Source organism: Macaca fascicularis, chromosome 13, assembly GCF_037993035.2.
Source record: "Macaca fascicularis isolate 582-1 chromosome 13, T2T-MFA8v1.1".
Taxonomy (NCBI): domain Eukaryota; kingdom Metazoa; phylum Chordata; class Mammalia; order Primates; family Cercopithecidae; genus Macaca; species Macaca fascicularis.
Window position 1 is genome coordinate 1,154,845 of NC_088387.1, and position 22,688 is coordinate 1,177,532.

Genomic DNA, 22,688 nt, shown 5'->3' on the forward strand with positions numbered 1-22,688 from the left:
CTAGCCCTGCTTGGGCCAGGGCTCACCATCCCTTAGGGACAGCAGGCCCCGCCTCCCAGACACTACCCCATTGCAGGGGAAAGCCTTGGGGTCCCCATAAAATGTGGGCATCCCCAGACAGAGAGTAAGTCTCCCCAAGATGGGAAGATTTGCCTAGTGAGTGGCCACCCTTGATACCCTGCCCTCCCGTAGGAGCCAGGATCTGGAAGATCCCCCGAGGGGCCGACGTGGGTCCCTCTCCTTAGACCATCCAGGCCCGCAGGCCTGGAGCTAATGGTGGGGAAAGGGGGCTCCAGGAGCTGAGGAGGAGCAGAGCCAGCGGATGGAGGCGGAAGTCCGGCAGATCTCAGGTGCATTTTCTGCAGTGATAAAGACCTTCTGCTCAGCAGCTAGCTTCCACAGGCACTTCTCCCCCACGTGACACCACACCAGGGCCCACAGGAGAAAGCCCGGAGTAGGCGGAGGCACTGGGTCCCCTCCCTTCCCCAAACACACCTGTCTGCGGGGGGCACTGTCCCCTCGCAGAGACTGGGGGTGGAGGCTTAGCTGCAGGGGGCGGGGTGGCTCCGGGACAGGAGAGCCACCCAAGAGAAGGCCAGGGCTCTGGGAGAAAAGGGGGTCCTACCGCCCTCCCGGAACAGAGATCCTGGCTCCATGAAGCCGTCTCCACGGCTCCCACAGCTGCCTCCTCCTGCCCCTCCTTAAACTCCCACACCCATCTCCAGCTCCCGCGCCATGAGGTCCGCTCCACGACCACAGGAGCCAGACAGAGGCCGGGGTAGCCTTGGGCAGACACACACTTACGTGGGTGTTCACCCAGAGCTAGACCTCAGGGAAAATAGGATTTGCCTGAGGGCTGAGAATCAGGCAGTCCCAGCACATCCAGGACCATAAATATGCCATGCTCTTTGACCCACTGATTCCACTGTTTGGAATTCCTCCCAAAAATATAATTGCAAAGGGAAAAATAGCTATACGTGCACAGCTGTTTATAGCAACATTATTTATTATAGTAAAAAAGTCGAGTCAGCCAAAATACTTTGCAAGTGGCGGGAGGGGGAACTGTGGGTCAATAAGATGGGATATTTATTATACATCCAAGAAAAATGGTAAACTTGTAAAATTACTCATAAAATAATGTTAAGGGCAGTGAAAGGACAAACTTGCACATATTTGTTCAGGCAGCAGAGGATGACTGAGCGCCCCGTCTGGGCTACGCAGCTGCTCCATGTGCCAGAGAGATCCCGTGAACAGGACCAAGTCCCTGCCCTCATGGAGGGAACATTCCAGAAGTGTGCCACAGGGTCAAAGGTGAATCCAAACCACAGGCAAGTACTTTCCCAAGGCAGGGAGATGGACAGAACCAAGTGTGGTCCACTGTGGGGTCCATCCTGCCTGGGCTGGGTGGGTCACCAGGGAGTGGCCCCACAGAGGTCTGCAGGCTCCTAAGGAAGGAGCCAGACGCAGGATCAAAGCGAGGGGTGCCTGGCCAAGGGCAGTGGGTCCTGCCAGACCACGGGGTCTTCTCCCTACAGGAGGGAAATTTGGCAGGCGGCTTTTAGGAATCCCATGAACCTTTGGGGTTTGTGGATGAACCAGGGGAGGAGCAGTCCCCGAGAGTGTGAGCTGAGTTTTCTGCTAACCTAACAAGTTCGGAAGGGTCACAACTGAGCGGCTGGGGTTCCATCCTGCCCCCAGCATGGCCAGATCTGCAAACAGGAGACATCATATGGTGGCCTGGGAGGCAAGGGCATCTGAGTCAGAGGTACAGGTGTAATCTGAAGGTGGACTGGCCCCCATCCTGCCGGCTCCCTGTGGTCCAGAGTTGGAGAAAGCCCCTTGGACCAGAGCCTTCCCACACTTGGTCCTGTGTCAGGTAGGAGATTTGCAGGAGGCCGTTTCTGCTCTTCCAGAGCCCAGACGGACTTCCCTGGAGTGGTGGGAGCCAAGGCATGGAATCGCAGTCGCCTCCCAGGTGCAGGGCCCTGGGTGGAGCTGCTGGCTGCAGCCAGGGACAGGGAGCAGAGATGCCCCTCTGCCAGCCTGCCCCGCCCCAGGCAGTGAAGAAACTCCAAGCTCTGGGCCCGTGGGAGGCACCAGGCGAACAGAGGAGTTGGCAAGCTAAACATGCTATTAGCAGCGATGGAGAAGTGACGATTATCTGCACAGCTGTCAGAAGCAGCTCTCCGCCGCCTGGCACTAGCACCTGGGGAGGGGCTGCCACTCATCAGACTTCACAGAGATGCCCCAGACTGGGAAAGAAAGACCGGCAAGCTGGACATTCTGTGCCACCACTCGCTCGTCCTTAGCTGCAGGGATCTCGCCCTTCATCCAGAGGCTGAGACCTGGAAGCGAGGCCCACCTCCGCACCTGCCCCGGTAGCTGGGCCTTCGTTCCTCAGACTGTAAGCTGGGGATGAAAGTAACAACACCTTTGGTGGCGGAATTGTTGGGAGGGACCAGTGGGATATTTTGTCTGAAAGCACCTTGCAAATGGTAAAGGGCTATGGGGTCACTGCTATTACAATTCTTCTATCAAAAATCTAATCTTCAGGGCTTTCACTGTCTGTTTCATTCACACAGAATGAAATTGAGGCTCAAGAGGTTACACGATTTGACCAAGTCACACAACTGCAAACAAGGAGGTGTGGGTTTCCAGGATCGAAGCCAGGAGGAAGCTCAAAGAGCATCCAGCCCCCATGCTGTAAAAGGGATTCAAGACCCAGAAACAGAAGGTGATTAGCCTCGCCGCAGGACACAGGGCAGACAGCACTCAAGCCCAGCTCTGCTCGCTCTGCTGGGAGCACTTGCCAGGCCACTGTGGATCTGGGCCTCGTCCTCAGCTCGGGGTGGCTGCAGGAGCATGCTGAGGAATGAACCCATGCCAGAGCACTGAAGATGTCCCCACCGTCCCTGCCGCAGGCTCTCCACCCAGGTCTCTTCATCTCAAAGGGGTTGTCACAGAGGCCCAGGGCTGTGGCCTGGAGGAACACACTCCATCTTCCTTGACATCTAGCCCATGTATCACTCTGATGGTAGAAAGACGGGTTCCAGAGCCTGCTCAAGTCACAGTGTGCAGAGCAGCGAAGGAGCCTGCTTGGCACAAGGCAGGGGCACCTCTCAAAGCCTCATGCGCTGCCTGGTGCCCTTCACACCCCAAGGCCTTCCAGGATGCTTTGAATTTGGTCTTCTCAGCCCTGCCGCTGCCCCACTTGTGGGAAGAAAGATGGACTGGGAGGTGAGAGGCACTGCCCACCTGACCACCCACCACCCGTTGCCTCTGCCTTTTGAAATCACTTTCATGGGCAGAGAGGCGGGAATGCTGATCGCACCGTGTGGGAGGGACTTGGAGGGTGGGGAGGTGACTCACAGGACAGTGGGAGATAGGAAGCAGCTCCAGGGCCTCCCTGATAGTGGAAGGGAAGGGTGCTGGTGACTCAGGGACAGCTGGGGAGGGGTGCGTGGGGAGGGAGACAGCTGGGGAGGGGTGCGTGGGGAGGGAGCTCGTTCCCCCTGACTCTGTGCCCTGCATGCCTGGGGAGTGACCTCCTGCGGTGGACCCAGCTCTTGCCCCTGTGGGGCCGTCTTCGCCCTCAGCTTGCTTCCCAGCAGTAGCCAGGCACCCAGTAGCTGCATGCTGAGTGAATGCCAATCTCGCCCGCTGCCGCCCAGCTGTGCAGACCTTCAGCAGACTGAGTGCTCCTCTGCCCTCACATCCAGGCCTGTAGATGGAAGCAGAGCCCGACTCTGAGAGCCGATTGCCCATCCTGCAGCTGTGAACGTCGCAGCTTCCAGCAGGTTCTTGCTGCAGACTTGCTGAGAGGACTGAGTGCTGTGGCAGGCCACCCCAGCCTGCTGGGCACCCCTCCGAGATGGCCCCCACAAATAGTAAATAAATGCCCTACTCCCAGGCCCGCTTGCTTCCAGTGCTCCTTTCACCCCTGCCCTGCACTGAGCCCCCTGACTATGGCTCCCTGATTCATTCTCACCAACACCCGGTGTCCCCAGAACGCTACACACTGGGCCCTGGTGGGGCACAAGGGAAACAGCACATCTCAGACTGGGGGTTTTCAAACCCAAAGAGAGTCTCCCACCTGGAAAGAGGCAAAAGAGAGGCAGACTCACAGGGTTGAACTGCGTCTCCTGTGCCCGTAACACTCAGCCCATCCCCTACCACCTCCTCCCAGGCCACCTTCACTGACACCAAGCCCATCCATCACCAGAGTCTCCCCAGAGCCCAACTACTGTCATCCCCAGCCCTGCCTCAGCCAAGCCACTGCCCCCTTCACTTTCTGTCCAGGAGACCCAGTCAGCCAGTCAGCTCTGTCCTGGATGGAAATGCAGCCACAGGGAGGAGAGCAGGGGCTCAGTTTTCTTCCCCTCCTCATCCACCCATCCATCCATTGGTTCATCCATCTGTCCATCTATCCACCTATCCGTCCATCCATCCATCCATCCATCCATTCATCTATCCACCCATCTGTCCATCTACCATCCATCTATTCATCTATCCATTCACTCATCTGTCTGTCCATCTATCCATCCATCCATCTATCCACCAATCCATCCATTCATCTGTCTATCCATCCATGCATCCATCCACCCATTTATTCATTCCTCCATCTATTCATTCATCTGTCCATCCACCTATCTGTCTATCCATCCATCCATTGATCCATTCATTCACTCATCTGCTTGTCCATCTGTCCATCCATTCATCCATCCATCCATCTACCATCCATCCATTCATCCATCCATGTATTCATATGTCTATCCATCTATGCATCCATCCATCTATCTTTCTATCTATTCCTTCATCCATTCATTAATCTGTCCATCCAACTATCCACCTACCATCCATTCATTCATCCATCCATCCATTCATCTGTCTACCCATCTATGCATCTACCCAACTATCTGTCCATTCCTCCATCCATTCATTCATCTGTCCATCCATCTATCCATCTACCATTCATCGATCGTTCATTCATCTATCTGTCCATTTATCCATCCAAACATCTGTGCATCCATACATCCACCCATCTATCCTTCCATCCATCCATCCATCCATCCATCCATCTGTTCATCCATCCATCCATCCATCTGTTCATCCATCCATCCATTCATCTGTTCATCCATCCACACGTCCATCCATCTAATCTCAGAATACTTAATGATGTCACCCTGTGCACATGGGTCTCCTGGAACATCAGCTCTAAAGGGGGAAGGATTACTGCTGCATTTGTTCCCTGTGGTATCCTAGTGCCTAGAAGTTGGTACAAAGTCAGTGTTGAATACATATTTCTTGAATGTCAAATGACTGAATGAATGAATAGATTCTTCACCTGGAGAAGGGGAGTAGAGCCCACCAGCACTCATCTTCAACTCTGGATGATGCAGGCCGAATCTCAGGCCATCCAGAGGTACAGCCCCAAGTCCAGGTAAGGCCATGACTTGTCGAAGGCCACCTGGCCAGGTAAGAGCAGGGCCAGGTGCCCGGCCCAGGGATTCTTCGCCCAGATTAGTGTTTTCCCCCATTAACTACTAAGAGCTTTCTCTGCTGGCAGTCCCTGGGAGCAGAGCAGAAGCCTAGAGCCCGGGGTGGAGCCAGTGGCCAGAGTCAGGAGCCGAGACTGGGAGCCTCTGAGGAGCAAGAACCTGCCTGAGCAGGGTTTGGATATTCCCAGCAGGACGAAGAGTGTGCGCTGGCTGGCAAAGCTGTCCCAGCTGCCCAGAGGAACAGCAAGTGCTCTGCTGGCTTTGCAATCCCAGCCCCAGGGCAGGATGAACAGGCTCTGGCCTGGAATGCACCAGCTGGGCAGCTCTCCAAGCCCAGCCAAGCCCCTAGGCCTTTATACCCCTTCACCTGTAGCTCTGGGGGCCCCAGGAGCCAATGCTCACTTCAACCCCAGCCAACATGGCCTGGGATCCAGTCGGGTCTAGGCTCTGACCTCAGCTCTGCCGCTGGCTGGCTGTGTGGCCTTGGAAAGCTCTCTTTTCCTCTCTGCCTCAGGCAAGCTCAGCTCGTCAGCCTCACTCACGACCTCGGAGAAATGCATGTTCTTGGGCCTGTCACTAGAGATTCTGCTTCAACATGTCTGCAGAGAACTCAGAAATAAGCAGTTTACAAATGCTGCCACTCAAGCATCTGGGGAAACAGGCTGAATGAGGGCAGAGGGCCCCACGGCTGAAGCCACCGCATGGCATCTGGCTCTGGGCCACCTGAACACTGCCCAGCCTCGGTCCTCTTACTTGCTCAATGAGGATGCCCAGGGAATCCTGTGGGTGTTGGGGGGGCCTGTGGGAGACGGTGTGGTGACAGCACTTGGCCATACCGTACAGGACCCCAAAGGGTACGGGGCTCAGGTGTGTTGGGATCCGTTTCTGCTGTGAGTAACAGCACCTGAATACCATGGAAATTGATTTCTTTCTCCTGTCTGTCTGTGGGAAGCCCAGAGCACTCACTGGCTATGCCCTGCAAGGGAAGGGGTCTCAGAGGTGGAGGGAGCCCCCACCCCACAGCCCCAGCCTCCCAGGCAGCCTAGGGTGGGAGCAGGTGCGTGCAGAAGTCCTGCTTTCTCCCTCTGCCTGCACTTTTCAGCTGTGTGTGGAGCCTTGCTGGGCCTCAGTTGCCTCGTCTGTGAAGTGGGTGTAGTGACAGTGTCCGCTCTAGGAGGTGGTCACTTTGAGGATTCGACGAGGTCATCTGTGCAGCGTGTCTGCTCAGGGCCTGCATGTGGCACTCCACAGGGCACAAGGCCAGCTCTGCTCCTCCAGGCTGCTGCAAAGTGCTGCTGGTGCAGGGGCCTCTCCCTGGGGACTGAGGAAAGGCCAGAATCCATGAGGCTGTTGCTCTGGTCCTGCTGCCCGTGTCGCTGATCCATCCTCAGCCTGAACCTCAGGGGCTGCAGCTCAGACACAGCTCTGCTGCTGCCTCCTAGGACCAGAGTGAGGACTCGAAGGGGAGGTGCTGGGAGCAACCACGGACATCAGTGCCTCCTTCTCAACCAGACGCCCTGGGCCCTGAGCCCTAATGGTTCTCCCTCCCACTGTGGCCTAAGTGTCTTGGCATTCAAGGCTCTGGCAGTTACGGGGATTACATCTCAACATTAGATTTGGAGGGACCATCCAAACGATATCACACAGTAAGACATGACGGGTGTTTATACACTTTTTTGGACAATTTGTTTAATGACAGCCAAAAGCACCTTAACAAATACAAAGGCTCAGCACTATCTGGGGAGTCTTTCCAGCCTCATTTTCCACCACTGCCCTTTTGATGCCTCTCTGGGTGAAACATGTGTTGCTTTCTCTTTGCTTTGGCTGCTAACTGCCAGGCCCCTCTAGTCTCCTTGAATTGGTGAACTCCTAGTCATCCTTCAAAGCCCAACTCAAATGCCCCCACCTCGGCAAAGGCTTCTGAGCTCCTCTAGGCAGACTCAAAGCCCTGTCTTGCTGCCTTCAAATGTCTTCACTGTGGAATTTCTCACATCATTCGCCAGCCACTTGTCTGCTGGCCACTCCACTGCACTGTGAGTCCTTGAGTGCTTCAGCCTTTCTCTGTGATCTGTTATCCCCTAGCATTGCACCTGGTATGCTGCAGCGCTGGTCAGTGCTGCATATTGCATTACTGAAAACACTGCTTCGTCCAGGCCTCCTGGAACCTCGGCTCTCCTGATGTTCTTGCCCAGCTGGGCAGGAAGGTGGTGCATCTCTCATGTCCCAGGGGAACGAGCTCTCAGCAAGCGCACGGTATGGGAATAGGCTCCTGCTGCACCACACTGCCCCTGCTCTCTTCAACCCAGGTGGGATCCCTGACCCAGAAGGGAAAAAGGACACCCAAGGTCGCCAGGCTGCTTGGAGCAGAGTGGGGCCTCCAGAATTGGGTAGGGAACACTGGGTGTGTTTCAGAGCTGGCTTGACAGCTGTCCAAATTGACACAACAGTGCAGGAGGCAGGCGCTGTGGGAGTGGAGAGAGCTGTCAGGTGCTGAACAATGCCACCTGCCAGGCACTGAGGAACACAGGAGATGGGGGAATGGGGGGAGAGGGAGGGGAGCTTGGCACCGGGAATAGGTCTGGGACGCCTCCCCCAAGAACCCTCCCCCTACAAGCCCATGTCCCTCAGCCTCAGGAACCAGAGGGGCCCTGGGTGAGGGGGAAGGAGCGAGAGAGCTGAGTCAGAGCTCCCCCTGGGCAAAGGTGTGGACTGCTGGCTCAGGGTCCACCAGGGCTCCTTTGAGAAGCAAACAACGACCCGGACTTAGAGGACTTTGGAGACTACGATGGTGCTTTGTCTGTCTGCAGGGCTGGGACCGGTGCCAGGAGTGTCATGCATTGCTGGGGAGCTGGGCCAGCCTCCTGGGCTCCCACCATGCTCCTCTGACAGCAGACAGCAGGATCAAGTAACCACTGTGTCCCCTGAGCCTTCCTGGAGCCCCACGGAGCTGGGATCCAGGTGCCGAGATGCCCTGGCCGCAGCACACACGCTGAGAAGTCGGGGAAGCCTCCTAGGAAGGCAAGCTGCAGGCCAGAACTTGCCTTCCTAAGACCTGAGCTCCCGGGCAGGGTGTGCAGGGGAAAAAAGGCCACAGGCTGCAGCCAGGAGTTGCTTTGTTTTTCTTTATTATTGGAGTTTAAAGATTTTTTTAATTGTCCCAGAACATCTCTGTTTGTTAGAAAAAAAAAACCCGGAAGTATTACAGGCAGTTCTAATATGTCTCTTAACCACCTAACCCTCCCACAAAACACACTCCTGTTTCTAGAGGTAACGGCTTCAGCTAGTACTGTTTAATAAAAATAATACATGTCACCCTCCCAAAAAAAATACACTTCAAGCCATACCAGATGTCTAAGATAAAATGTTTCCCTTCCCCCAACAATCATGAACAATTTCTCGGGTACTCCTCCGGATCTTTTAAAATTCATAATCCTATTCAGGAATAATAGGTCCTGCTCTGCATCCCCCCCACCTCCTGGGTTCCTGTGACGCTCTGGCTTCTCCTTGCAAACCCAGAGAGACCCCGCCAGGGCCCCGCACTTTCTTCACCCTTTTCCCTGGGGGTGGACGCCTGTGGTCGTTCCTGTTTGTTTCCCAGGCAGCACAGGAGAAGCGCGCATACCCTCAGTGCTGGGTGCATATAGGGTGTCCGCCCCCAAGGTCGCCGCTCAGCAGGTCCTGGGCAGCCTCTGCAGGGACTTGGTCTCCACCAGCTGGGGGGTTGGACTGGATCTAGTCCATTCGCACCTCCCCAAGGACGGAAAGAGGGCACACCCCTCCCACTGTGCCTGTCCTAGCAGATGACGGACCCAGAATGTGGGAGCGCCAGCTGGGTTTGCTCTGGGCCAAACACCCCTGGACACCCCAGTTCCTCTGCCCTCATCTCTCTTTACTTCTTCTTTCCCTCCCAATACCACAAGTCCCCACGCCATGGCAGAGACAGGGGCCTGCATGGCCAGCAAGCCAAGCGAAGGGGATTGGGGCGTCATCCCCACCCCCAACAGAGGAGGGAGGACATCCCCAGCCAGCTTTGCGGCTCCCCCGTTTCTCCCTCTCCCGCTGCTGCTACTGGTTCAAAAGATAAAATAAAAACCCTCTGCATCAACAAATAAAATAAAATCACAATAAAACATTTAATATTCCTGGGATGTAGGTCTTTCTAAACAGGAGCAGCTGCTGCCAGAGCTGAGTTTGGCAGAAGCAGCACTGGGCTTTTTTTTCTACTAGGAGTTTCTTTTTTTTTTCTTTTTTCCCCAAAGAGGCACGTCTAGTTAAAACACATTCCTCATGGGAGCTCCGTGTGCTTTCCTGGTCATCAAAGCCGCCGTTTGTTAGTGTGTCCTTTGCCCGTTAGCTTGTTTGTTTGTGACGATTGCTGGAGTTTCTTTTTTGAGATGGAGTTTCATGCTGTTGCCCAGGCCTGAGTGCAGTGGCACTATCTCACCTCACTGCAACCTCCACCTCCGCGGTTCTGGCAATTCTGCTGACTCAGCCTCCCAAGTAGCTGGGATTACAGGCGCCCGCCACCACACCCAGCTAATTTTTTGTTTTTAGTGCACATGGGGTCGGATTACTGGGATTTCTGAGTGACAGGATGTTGTAGCAGAGGTGGTGAGTGCGGGGAAGGGCAGTATCCACAAAGTCAGGGGAGCTGCCTAGCAACTGGAAGCCAAAGGGGTCAACCCACCAGCCCCCCTGGAGTCAGCTTCCTGCAACTCAGAACCTGGTTGAATACGGCAGCCACTCTATCGGCTAAACATGCGGATGCGTTGAAGACGTTTGCAGACATCTTTTCTTCTATTGCGCCTTTTCTCAGGAACTTTTAGAAGCATTCCGTCAAAACTACAGACTAGAACATGAGTCACCCTCTGTGTGATGCCCAGTCCCGTCACTGGGCAGTTTCCTGAAAGCTGCTACTGTCCCCATCTGAGTTCCACATGCAGTGCCAAGGCTGGGCTGGGGGCACGGGGAAGAGCTGGCCCAGTGAACGGAGCACAACCCAAGACAGCCCAGTGAGGGGTCCCCAGCGAGAGAAAGAGCACAGGGGTGCGTTCAAGATTCAGGTTCCCAAGACCCCTACAACACAGACTGTACCCAGTGTTGGCATGTGGTAAGTGGTCTGTTGCGCAGGTTGGCCACTGCTAAACTAAAGAAAAAGTGGCAGCTGCCAGAGGCTGGCCTTGAACCAGGTTCAAGCTACCCACTCTTTAGCCAGCACTCTGCACTCTGTTATGTTGCCATTATGGAATGAAAGTATAGCCTGAATATTGCCCCAGTCCTGGACCCTGAGAGCTCAGTGCCACTGGCTGCCCGGAGCCCCTCTCTGTCTGTCTCTCCTTGGCCTGGAGTACAGCGGGGCCACAGGTGGTTTCCAAAGCCTTTCCTTAGGGCCTTCTCCTGACTGATCCTGCTTCCTGGGCTCAGGGGACATCTCCTGGAGTTCCAGCCACACGACTGAAGATCCAGCCAGCCTCATGGAAGGGGTTGTGTGGTCTCTTTCCCACGTCCCTTTCTTCTCTCTGTCCCTCTGCCCCTCCCCATGCCTGTGAGAGCTCCAGAGTCACCTTCCTCCATCGCAGAGCAATTGAGCTCCAGGCCAACAACCCTAAGATGGGCAAAGCCAGCCCATCTTTGGCTCCGCCAAATCCTCCAGCTCCCAGCCACCCACCCGCTTGCAGACACAGATACGCCTTCATCCCACAGGTGCCCTGCGCATACTCCTAGGGGTGTTCAAACTCCTGCCCCTGTGCCACTCTATGAAGAAGGGCCGGCTTCCATCCATGGGACTCAAATGGATGAATCCTTCTGCTTTTGAGGCACAGATCAACCAGGAGAGCCACAGCTGCGACAGGAAGAAAGGGGCGTATCACGCTCTGGTTTTCCTGAGTCATGAGCCTGGAGCTCCCGCTGGCAGTGGCATGGGCTTACCTGGGCTTTTGGGGGAATGAGGGGGCAATTCAAACTCCTCTCCTGAGGGAGAGGAAACAGGGCTCAGGAGGAAGATGCTGAGTGTCTGTCCATGCCCCTCAGCCAGGCCTGAATCACTGCTTTCTCCCCACGGACAAGGGAGCTGTGGAAACAGATCCAGCCACGCCAGGGTGCGAGGCCACCGCCATCTGGCCGGGGCTGTTCCTTAGCTCACACCCCTTTGTGGGTCCCAGGGTGGCCTCCATCCAGGGATGAGGGGAAACGGACTCTATAGGGAAGGTACAGCCAGTCTCCACTCCCTGGCCACCCTAGCCTGGCTGTCTGGAGGACTGTTGGAAGAAGAATTCGGATATGGCCTCGGCTCAGTAGGAACAAACGCAGCGTGACGGGCACAGACGTGGTCAGATGGGGCCAAGGATTTGTCAGACCAGCCTAGATGCCTGTGAGATCCCGGCCTGGCACATGTTCATTGCTTCTCTGATCAGACAGCAAGGGCCACAAATGCAGCCACACACCCTCCGAGGCCACTCTGAGAGACCAGACCGGCTCTGGCGGCTCCAGAGGTGAGCCCCATTCCCAGAGGAGCAGCTGCAGCTCAGGGGAAGGGGTGATGCTCCCTCAGGGAACAGCGTCATGACTCTAGACAGTCAGTACTGGCAGCTGTCAGAGCTGTCATTCCCTGAGCGTACCTCTTAATGAAGGCCCATTAAGTCTCCTCTTATGACTGCATAATTATTGCCACAAGGAGGCTTTGTTCTCTTTATTTCGGAAATAAACCAGTTTTACATCCCTAAGGCAAGAGAGGTGCGCACCAGCTGGGGGCTCGCACTGGAGAACACAAAACAGCAGGGCGGGGGCTCCACTGGGTTGGGGCTGTGGTGTCTCCAGGCTACTGCGGACACCGCCCAGAGCCCAGGGAGCAGCAGCTGTTGTTTCTGCAGCAGAGTGGAGGGGCCGGGTCAGTTCCAGCCCTCCTGTGAGCTGTGGGAAGTTGCCACAGGGCCCACCGGCCCTCCTCACTTCTCCTGTAGCTCCCAGCAACTGTCATCACGAACCACCTGCGCCCTGACCACGCCTTAGAGGCTGGGCAGTGCTGGGGCCCTTATTTCCCTTGACCTTGAGAAAACAGAGGATGCTGGGTGGCCTGGCCAGGGTCCCTTGGGTGTCAGAGGAGGATTAACAGGAAGAAGAGGTTGAGCATGTCCTATGTCCCAGGCACATGTGCTCTAAGTCTTCACATACACGACCTCGCCTGCTCACTACCACAGGCTGCAGAGGAAGAGCTGAGCTCCCATGTTAAGGTGAGGCTCAGAGGCATCAGGTGAAGTGTCCAGTTCACCAGCTTCTATGTGACCAGCCGGGCTTTCAGCCCAGATATTTCCACCTCTCCAGCTTCCCATCCTCAAGAATGGGGCTGGGCCAGACCTGGACTCTGAGGGCATTCAGGGACACTGTGCCTCGCCAGCCCGCTGAAGTGCTCAGAATGCGTGTCCTGACCCCACTGCGTGCCAGGAACTGTGCATTGGGAAGTGGGTGGACATGAGAGACAAGACATGCTCCTTCCCCAAGAGGAGTCTGCAGGCAGCAAGAGAAACCCTTAGGTATGCTTGAAACAGCCGTCCACCACTGGGAGCATGAGCTGCATCCTGCCTTGGGGGGCTGCTTTGCTGGGAGTGTGCTGGGCGGAGAAGAAGGGAAGGGCGTGCCGGCAGAGGTGGCACCCGGCCAAAGGCTCAAAGGTGCAGAGGTGAGAGGCATTTGGGAGCTGGTGAAGGCACTGGGGGAGGCCTCCTGTTGGGGAGGAATGAGAGGCAGGGGCCCCGTACTTTCCCTTGGGGACTTGAGTGGGGCTGGCTCTGCACCCCCACCCCTGCCCAGGGAGGGCTCCACTGTCCTAGGCTGCCCAGAGAAGCAGTGGGTTCTGTCAGGAAGGGGAGGCTCCTTTACCCCGTTCATGAGGCAGCCGGGGGAGGGGGAGGAATGCAGGGGCATCCCACAGAGTGGCCCTGGGCCACGGACCTGCCCTCTCTGCCCCATTTCCTCACCTGTGACATGGGGACCCACACACTCCAGCCTCTAATCTGCTTCTAAGAACGTCGTGAGAGCCAGTGATGGTCAGAGGACTGCTGATTGTAAAGCAAAAGCTCCAATAGGCTGTGAGTGAACTGGCCTGGGACACCAGAGCTGAAGGGCCCTGGGCCATCTGAGTGCCCAGCGTTCATTTAACAGCAGAAGAAACAGACCCAAGGAGGTGACAGAATGTGTCCAAGATGAGCCGATGAGTTCGGGCAAAGACAGAGCCCGCCTTCTCTCCTGGACCATGCTAGCTCCAGACTGGCAACCCTTTTCTCAGCTCTGCCTGCTTCATCCCAAAACATTTCTCCTCAGCCTGCATGCTGAATGGGATCACAGCATTAGAATGGTTTCTTGGAGGTGGTTACGATGCATGCCCTTCTTGGGGAGACTTTAACTGGGCATCAGTCACTCACACTTTAGTATGAATTAGTTTTATCAGCAGTTATTTAGCATTGGTGGTATGAGGATTTTAAAGAAAAGAGCAGAGAGAGGAATATTTGTGGACCTAGGAAGGACAAGCTTGAATGCACCCAAGACAGCTGCTACAGTATAAAGAGGAGATCTGGTTTCCAGTCCAGTTTCTAGAATGTATTCACTCTGAGCCCCAGAGCCTATCTCTATAAAATGGCAGCCATCAAGTACTTCCAGGCTGACATTCTGGTTTTCTCCACCATAGGAGAGCATCCCCAGAAGTGGGACCAGGCTCAGGACAGGAAGGCCAGGCCTCTGGGTTCTTCATCTCATGGGCCAAGCCCTGTCGCAGATCTCCACAAAGCCAAGGCTCCAGCAGGAGTCAGTCACAGAGGAGAACACTGCCTCCTTGGCAGTGCAGGAGGTGGGCTGAGCCCCAGCCAACCCCATCTTCAGCTCCCAGCAGCCTCTGCCAAGCAGGAGGTCCTGACTCTCCCGTGACAAACATAAATATCTGCTCCATCCATCCTGCAGAGCTCTGTCCTGTCCGTTCTCTTCTCTTTGGTAACAGTACTTCACTAAAGTGCAGGATAATTAACATCTAGTGAAGGACACAAATCCTAAGCTATGGCTTGATATATTTCTACACCTGCATATACTTGTAGCCATCACTCACATCCAGACAATAAAAGGAACTTGCAATGGTGTAATTGTGTTGATCTCTCTGCCCGTTGCACTAGTGTTTATATATAATTTACTTCCACATGCTTATTATTTTGCTTTAAATGGCCAAAAGCGTTTTCTAAAGTAAAAAACAAAAGATAATCTCTTATATTTTCCATGTATTTACAATTCCTGGTCCTTTCTATTTATTTTGTGTAGTCCAGGCTTCCATCTGAGATTCTCTCCCTTTGGCCTGAGAAATTCCTTTAGTACTATTTATAGTGTCACAATGAATGCCTTAAGCTTTCGTTTGTCTAAAAATGCCTTGATTTGGCCTTTATTTTTGAGTGACATTTTTACTGGATATAGACTTCTAAGCTCACAGAATTTTTTCCTTGAGACCCTTCAAAGTGGTTCTTCAATTGTCTTCTAGCTGCCTTTGTTTCTAGTGAGAAATCAGCTACGATTCTTATTGTGTTTCCCCTAAATGTCATCTGATTGTATTTTCTGGATGATTTTAGGATCTTTTAACCTTTGTTTTCTAGCTTGATGATGGTATCTCTAGGTGTAGCCTTTCTTGTATTTATACAGTTTAGGGTTATTTTTATTCTTGGATCTGTGCGTTGACATCTTTCATGAGTTTTGTGAAGATATGTTCAGTCATTCTCTCTTCAAATATTCTCATTCAAGCCCCATTCCCATTCTCCTCTCCTTCTGAGACTCCAGTTATATGTATAACATGCCATTTAACATATTGTTTCATAGATTTTGAGGGTCTGTTACAAGGGTTGACAAATTGTTTTCTAGAGGGCAAGACTTAATATTTCAGGCTTTGCAGGCCATATGGTCTCTGTCACAACTACTCAGCTATTCTCTAAACAACGTCTGGTATGTCTGGGTTCCTATAAAACTTTATTTACAATAGCAGGCAGCAGGTCAGATTTGGTCCATGGGCCCACAGTTTGCTGACCCTTCCTCTGCTCTGTTGTTGTTGGTTTCTTCCTGTGCTTCAACTTGGAGAACTTAATTTGGCCTGCCTTTGAGTTATTGATCCTTTCTTCTGCTTGTATCCAATCTGTCATCAGCCCTATTAAGTGAATACTTCATTTTAGTTTCTGTATTTTTCAGATCTAGAGTTTGCATTTGCTTATTGTTAATAGACATTTTTTTTAAGTTTAACTTGTTTATAGATTTTATTTTTTGGAGCTGTTTTAGGTTCACGGCAAAATTGAGCAGAAAGTACAGAGTTTCCACACATCCCACACATACACAATTTGCCCTACTATCAACATGGACCACCAGAGTGGTACTTTTCTTACAATTAAGTCACATTCATATCACTGTCAACCAAAGTCAATATTTAACATTAAGGTTCACTCTTGGTGTTTTGCTTTCTATGGGTTTTGATGGAAGTACAATAACATGTAGCCCCCGTTGTAGTGTCATGCAGAGTAGTTTCACTGCCCTAAAAATCTGGGATACTCCATCTGTTCATCTCTCCCTCCCTCCTAACCTCTGTCAACCCCTGAACTCTTTACTGTCTCCACAGTTTTGTCTTTTCCAGAAGATTGCACAGTTGAAATCGTACAGTACATAGCCTTTTCAGACTGGCTTCTTTCATTGAATAATAGGCATTTAAGTTTCCTTCTTGTCTTTGCATGGCTTAAAAGCTCATGTGCTTTCTTTTTAGTGCTAAAGAGACTTTAGCACTAAAGTCTTTTAGTGCTGAATTGTTTTCTTTTTAGTGCTAAATAATATTGTTTGGTGGTGGCTCACACCTGTAATCCCAGCACTTTGGGATGCCGAGGCAGGTGGATTGTTTGAGGCCAGGAGTTGGAGACCAGACTGGCCAACATAATGACACCTTGCCTCTACTAAAAATACAAAAATTAGCCAGGTGTAATGGGGTACATCTGTAATCTCAGCTACTCAGGAGGCTGAGACACGGGAATCACTTGAACCCGGGAGTGGAGGTTGCAGTGGGCAGACAATGCACCACTGCACTCCAGCCTGGGCAACAGAGGAAGACTCTGTCAAATAAAAAAAAAAAAAAAAGCCCTGGAGATTTTTCCCAGTGATTTCTTGTAGTAGTTTCATAGTTAGAGGTTTTGGATTTAAGTCTTTAATCACTTTTGATTTTATATATGGCAAGAGATAGAGGTCTAGGATCTAGTTTCATTCTTCTGCCTATGGATACCTAGTTTTTTCAGCACCGTATATTGAAGAGACTGTCTTTTCCCCAGTGTATGTTCTTGGCACCTTTGTTGAAAATGAGTTCACTGTAGGTGTGTGGATTTGTTTCTGGGTTCTCTATTCTGTTTCATTGGTCTATGTATCTGTTATTATGCCAGTACCATGCTGTTTTAGTTACTATAGCTCTGTAGTATAATTTGAAGTCAAGTAATGTGATTCCTCAAGTTTTGTTCTTTTTGCTTAGGAAAGCTTTGACTATATTGGGTCTTTTAAGGTTCCGTATAAATTTTAGGGTTGTTTTTTCTATTTATGTGAAGAATGTCATTGGTATTTTGATGGTGACTGCATTGAATCTGTAGATTGCTTTGAGTATTATGGACATTTTAATGATATTGATTCTTCCAATCCATGAACCATTCCATTTTTTTATGTCCTCTTCAATTTTATTTTATTTATTTTATTTTATTTTTTTGAGACAGAGCCTCACTCTGTAACCTAGGCCAGAGTGAAGTGGTGAGATCTAGGCTCACTGCAACCTCTGCCTCCCAGGCTCAAGCGATTCTCCCACCTCAGCCTCCCAAGTAGCTGGGATTACAGGCACGCACCACCACGCCCAGCTAATTTTTGTATTTTTGGTAGAGACAGGGTTTTGTCATGTTGCCCAGGCTGGTCTCCGAACTCCTGGGCTCAAGTGATTCACCCACCTTGGCCTCCCAAAGTGCTAGGATTACTGGCATGAGCCACCATACCCAGCCTAGAATTTTTTTTTTTTTTTCAGATTTTCTACATAGACAAACATGTCATCTGCAAACAGAGAGTATAGTTTTTCTTCCTTTCCAATTGGCATACCTTTTATTTATCTTTCTTGTATTATCACATTAGCTAAGACTTTTGTACAATGTTGAAAAAGAGTGGTGAGAGGAGACATCCTTGCTTTGTTCCTGATCTTAGCAGGAAAGCTGTTTCTCACTGTTAAGCGCAATGTTAGCTGTAGGATTTTTGCAGATATTCTTTATCAAGTTGAGGAAGTTCCCCTCTAGTACTAGTTTACTGAGATTTTTTTTTATCATGTGTGTTGTATTTTGTCAAACGTGGTTTCTGCTCTATTGATATAATCATGTGATTTTTCTTCTTTAGCCTGTTGGTGTGATGATTTATATATCTAAATAAGTTTTTAATATTAAGCCAGCTTTGCATACCTGGGATAAATCCCTCTTGGTCTTGGTGTATAGTTCTTTGTTTACATTGTTAGATTCTATTTGCTAATATTTTGTTGACAAATTTTGCATCTATGTTCATGAGAGATATCGGTCCCATAGTTTTCTTTTCTTATAATGGCTTTGTGTGATTTGGTATTAGGGTAATGCTGGCCTTATAGGATGAGTTAGAAAGTATTCTCTCTGCTTCTATTTTCTGAAAGAGACTGTAGAATACTGATATAATTTCTTCCTTGAATGTTTGGTAGAATTCACCAGTGAACCTATCTGGGCTTCATACTTTCTGTTTTTGAAAGGTTATTCATTATTGATTTTTTTCTTTCCACCTTTTATATTAGGTTCAAGGGGTACATGTGAAGGTTTATTATTACATGGGTAAATTGCTTGTCATGGGAGTTTGGTGTACAGAACATTTTGTCACCCAGGCAGAGCCAATAGATAGTTTTTCAATCTTCACCCTCCTCCCAGCCTCCACCCTTAAGTATCCCCCGGATGTCTGTTGTTCCCTTCTTTGTATCCATGTGTACTCAGTGTTTAGCTCCCATTGATAAGTGAGAACATGCAGTATTTGGTTTTCTGTTCCTGTGTTAATTCACTTGGGATGATGGCCTCCAGCTCTATCCATGTTGCTGCAAAGAACATTGATTGCATTCTTTTTTATGGCTCTGTGGTGTTCCATAGTGTATATATAGTCTATCATTGATGGGCATCTAGGTTGAATCCATGTCTTTGCTATTGTGAATAGTTCTGCAATGAACATATGCCTGCATGTGTCTTTATGGTAGAATCGTTTATATCCCTTCAGGTATACACCCAGGAATGGAATTGCTGGGTTGAATGGTAGTTCTGTTTTAAGTTCTTTGATAAATCTCCAGACTACTTTCCACAGTGGCTGAACTAATTTATGATCTGACCAGCAGTGTATAAGCATTCTCTTTTCTTCACAACCTCTACGGCATCTGTTATTTTTTGGCTTTTTAATAATAGCCATTCTGACTAGTGTGAGATGGTATCTCATTGTGGTTTTGATTTGATTATCGATATTGAGCATTTTTCCTATGCTTGTTGCCTGTGCAGATGTCTTTTGAGAAGTGTCTGTTCATGTTCTTTGCCCATTTTTTAATGGGGTTGTTTGTTTTTTGCTTATTGGTTTAAGTTCATTATAGATTCAAGACATTAGATTTTTGTTAGATGCATAAGTTGTAAACATTTTCTTTCATTCTATAGGTTGTCTGTTTACCCTGTTGGTAGTTTCTTCTGCTTTGCAGAATCTCTTAGTTGGTGTATTTACACCATTTGCATTCAAAATTATTATTGACATAGTTAGAGTAATATCTACCATACCTGTTACTGTTTTTCTATTTGTTGCTTTGTTGTTTGTTCCTCTATTTTGTCTCCCACTCTTTTTCTGCCTTTTGTGGTTTTAATTCAGCATTTTATATGACCAAAAAATAAATAGTCAGCATATTTCTGCTATAGTCTGAATATGTTCCCCCAAAATTCATATGTTGAAATGTAACCACCAATATGATAAGAAGTGAGGCCCTTAGGAGGTGATTAAGTCATGAGGGTGGAGCCCTCATTAATGGATTAGTGCTTTAATGAAAGAGGTGAGAGGGGGCTGTTCATCTTTTCCACCACAGGAGGACACAGCAGGAAGGTGCCACCTTGGAAGCAGAGAGTGAGCCCTTATCAGACACCAAACCTGCTCTTGCTTTGATCTTGGACTTCCCAGCCTCCAGAACTATGAAAAATAAATTTCTCTTATTTATAAATTATGCAGTCTGAGGTATTTTGCTATAGTAGCCCAAGCACACTAAGACAATTTCTTTTTTGTAAAAAAAAAAAAAAATACTTTTCTTCTTATTTTTTTCACTTGTTTTAGTGTTTTCCCTAGATTCACAATATATGTCTACAACTAACGCAAGTCCGTTTTCAAATACCATATACTACTTCATGGGTTATACCGGGCACCTTGTAATAACAAAATAATCCCAATTCCTGCCTCCTATCTCTTATATCACTACTGTCATTCATTTCACTTATACATAAGCATACTTAAGTATATGTTTCTGTGGATATCTATATATACACATATATGATTAAATAATTGAATATATTGTTGCTATTATTATTTTGAACAAACTGTTACCTGTTAGATCAATTCAGAATAAAAAAATAACACTTTCTATTTTATTTTCACTCATTCCTTCTTCAGTGCTCTCTTTCTTTATATAGATCCAAGTTTCTGACTTACATGTTTTTCTTTCTCTTTGAAGAACTTCTTTCAATATTTCTTACAAGGCACGTGTACTGACAATAAATTTCCTCAATTTTTGTTTGTCTGAGAAAGTCTGTATTTCTTCTTCCCAGAGAGTTGCGGATGGAGCCCCTGCATTGCAGGGTGAGGCCAGACCAGAGCAAGGCAGAGGATGCCGTGTTCCTTCTCACCAACACATGCCCCTCTCAAGCTGCCAACTGGGTGGCTGCACAACCAGAGTTCCAAATACAAGCATGTTTTCTGGGAGGGGCCACAAGGCAGACAGCCCCCTACCTGAGGCAGCTGCCCAGGCCTTAAGCCCAGGAGTCCTGGCTTGGGCTATTACTGACCATCCCTGCGATCTTGGGCAAGAGGTCTCACTGCAGGGGAGGAGGTGCTGAACTAACACCCTTGTGCATAACTCAGGTGGCCCAGGCGGGCCTGCATCTCCAGGCCTCTCCAAGCAAAAGGTAAGAGTGTCAGCTTGTGCGGCTCCCATGACCCACACAAGGTCTTACCTTAGGGCCTTGCCATGAGCAGGCGGTCCTGCGAGTGCCACACTTCTTCCAAGGCCTGAGGTCTGGAGAGCCTGGGTACTCAGTCGTTGCTGATGACTTCATAAAGCTATCAGATCCATCCAGCCGCGGTAATAGCTCTTCTCTCAAGGATGTCCTTCTAGCCTGCAAAATGCAAAGGCTCCAAGCCTGTGTCCTGACCAGGCCGGGCTCCAGCCTTGGACTCATACTCACCCTAGCCCACAGCTACTCTGCAAAGGGACAAAATGGAGCGAGGGCCAAGATACCTGCCTGTCCCCCGGGACCTCTTTGCTTGGCCAGCTGAGGTCATCAGGTCATCGGCTGGAAGGCCAGCTCTCCTCTCCACCTCCCATTCTGGTAGCACTGCACAGTCTACAAAGGAAGCTTCTCCGCTCCCGGGAGTGTAACTGGCCTCATTACTTCCTTAGACAGGAGGGAAGCTGCTTGCCCAAGGCCGCACCACTCATGAGGAATAGACAGGGACAGGGACTCACATCTCCTGTCTCTCGGTGCCCAGTGTAGCTTACACAGCTGCCCTCCCTCCCACCCCACACATGGGCAGTTCTCAGGCTGCCTTAGGTGGCCAGGAAGCCCACCTGCCTCTTCCCCTAGGCCTGGCAGGGCCACCGCATCCTGGGGTCAACGCCCAATGAATTTGGCAGGCACTGTGCAGTGACACTTTAATCAGGAGGCTGATGAGATGGAGGCTGCCATAGCTTTAGCAGTGGCCCTTTCCTTAGTCCTACAGACCCTCCCTGCTCCAGCTCAGCCCAAGGCAGAGCCTGGTCGGTCAGCCATTGGCCTCCAGCCTGGCAGTGTCGGGAGGAGGGGAAGTCAGGCCTGGCGCCGGGGCTGGCCAGCAAGGGGCCAAGGACCGCAGAGCTGCTCACGTCCGCACATATCTAAGCATCCACATCCCGTGACCTGCTTCCAAGGGCCAAGGCCCCCGCCCCTCCACTGGAGACAGCCGCCTTCTGTGCTCAGCCAGAGGTGGCCCAAAAATTCTGGCTGGCTTAGCCTCATGCCCCGACCTCAGCAGAGAGGCATGCAGAAGGCCACGTCTGCCAAGCCCTCCCAGGCCCTGCCCTGCCCCAGGCGTGCACAGTCAGAGGCCGTGCACGTTCAAATCCTGACCCCCATATGGGCTCCTGCCACCCCCAATCCCTGCAGGACCCTAAGGGGAGAGGCTCACCCTCCCTCTCCAGCCTCAGAGCCATACCCCACTTCCTGCCTCTTCCTTCCTTAGTGCCTGAGTTAGGCGCATGCCTGTCACCACCCACACTGAGCTGCAGGCCCCATGAGGGGCCACTCACATGATTTATGTTCATTTTCTCTTCATCTCCATTCCCATGGATGTCCTTGAATGCACACGCATCCTCGAAACTGTCTAGTGGCCCAAACCGGGGATAAGGGATGAGCGTGAGTTCTATCCCGGCAGTCACAAAGAACTCCAGAAGGCATCGCTCCCAGAAGCCAGGGGATTTGGTGCTCATGGCCGTCGTATCTAGATTCCAGGACAGGAAGCCGCCCTGATACCCAGAGATGCTGCAGCAGGTGCAGGCGCTGTTGGGATATTGCTCACCAAGTCCCAGCCACGGAGTAAGGGAGAAATGCCCTCCGCCCCTGGGTTGTCTGCGCTGTTTCTGAGTCCAGCTCTGGCTTGAACGCATGAATCACACGTCACGTCCCTGACCACGTACCCTGTAGCCACCCTCGAGCAGCCACCTCTCCTGAGAGAGCAGGACGCCCCCTGGGTTCCACTCCATCATCCCACCCTTGCTTCTTGCTTGTGAGAGTTCTCGCCGTGTGTGTGTCTGCCTTTGTTCCGTGCTGTGGGTTTTGTAGACCACCCTGGACGCCCTCCAGCTGGGTTTGATGGATCCTCTCAGCAAGCCTCATGCTTTGC

At 51.1% G+C, this 22,688-nt stretch overlaps 1 long non-coding RNA gene across 1 annotated transcript; it reads left to right on the forward strand.

Annotated features, from left to right (window-relative positions):
* Nucleotides 1-2,238: 2,238 nt before the first annotated feature.
* Nucleotides 2,239-3,910, forward strand: LOC141408295 (uncharacterized). The gene is made up of 2 exons (XR_012421861.1): nt 2,239-2,404; nt 2,583-3,910. It is a non-coding gene; the product is annotated as an uncharacterized lncRNA (long non-coding RNA).
* The last annotated feature ends 18,778 nt before the right edge of the window (nt 3,911-22,688 follow it).